Below are 891 nucleotides of genomic sequence, written 5' to 3' on the forward strand. Positions count from 1 at the left end.
TTGTCTTAGCTTGCTAACTACCCTTTAGATTCCCTCCCCCAACTTTATAGTTTTCTATCTCTTTCTTGCAACTGTTATCCATATAAAACTTCATCGCGCAACATCTTTTGAAATATTTTGCCTTGTAATAAAGCATCATGCCAATTTTAGATGACACTTTTGGCCTCTCCTCTCCTTGTGAAACACGAACTCTGTTTTAAAGTGTTACCATAACCCGGACGGTGCATTTGTGCAGAACGCCCACACTAAAATGAGGCAAGCACTGCTTTTACTACTTTTTTTTTAAAGCAGCTTATCTCCCTGCAAAGAAGTCTGGATGCAGACGGCGCAGTTGCTAATACAGCACATTCTCAGGAAGCTGACAGGATTCATGCAAGAGAATACGGGGTGCACAAATGGAGGCCCAATTCAACGCCATTGATAATAATAAATGTACAATCGTATTCAACTAGTAATGAGTGGGAGACATTACATCTGCAAAACTAAAATTTATGGTGATGTTTATTTTCAATGCAGAAATTAAACATCAGTAAATAAAGCTGTCCCTTAAAAAATTCCAACCCCATGAATGCCTTGTCTTATTGTGGATAGGTTTTATGTTGCAAGATGGGAATGTTATGATGAATGATTAGTCTTGGAAGAATTATAATTGCAGAGCAGCAATTGAATTACATTTGTCTTCTGAAAAACAGTAGAAAAAGAACAGGTGGATGGAATTTGTACTTACCAATACATTGACATAGAGGGAGGGATTGAAAGACTGCGCATTATACAACTGAATGGGAGCAGTCTGGCTGTGTACCTCCCTCTCACACTCTGTTCAGCTTTGACGTCACGTGAGCTCCTCTCCAGTTGCCATGGCAACTACTCCCCTCTACCTCCCCCTTTCCT

This window comes from Stigmatopora argus, chromosome 16 (genome assembly GCF_051989625.1).
Source record: "Stigmatopora argus isolate UIUO_Sarg chromosome 16, RoL_Sarg_1.0, whole genome shotgun sequence".
Lineage (NCBI taxonomy): Eukaryota > Metazoa > Chordata > Actinopteri > Syngnathiformes > Syngnathidae > Stigmatopora > Stigmatopora argus.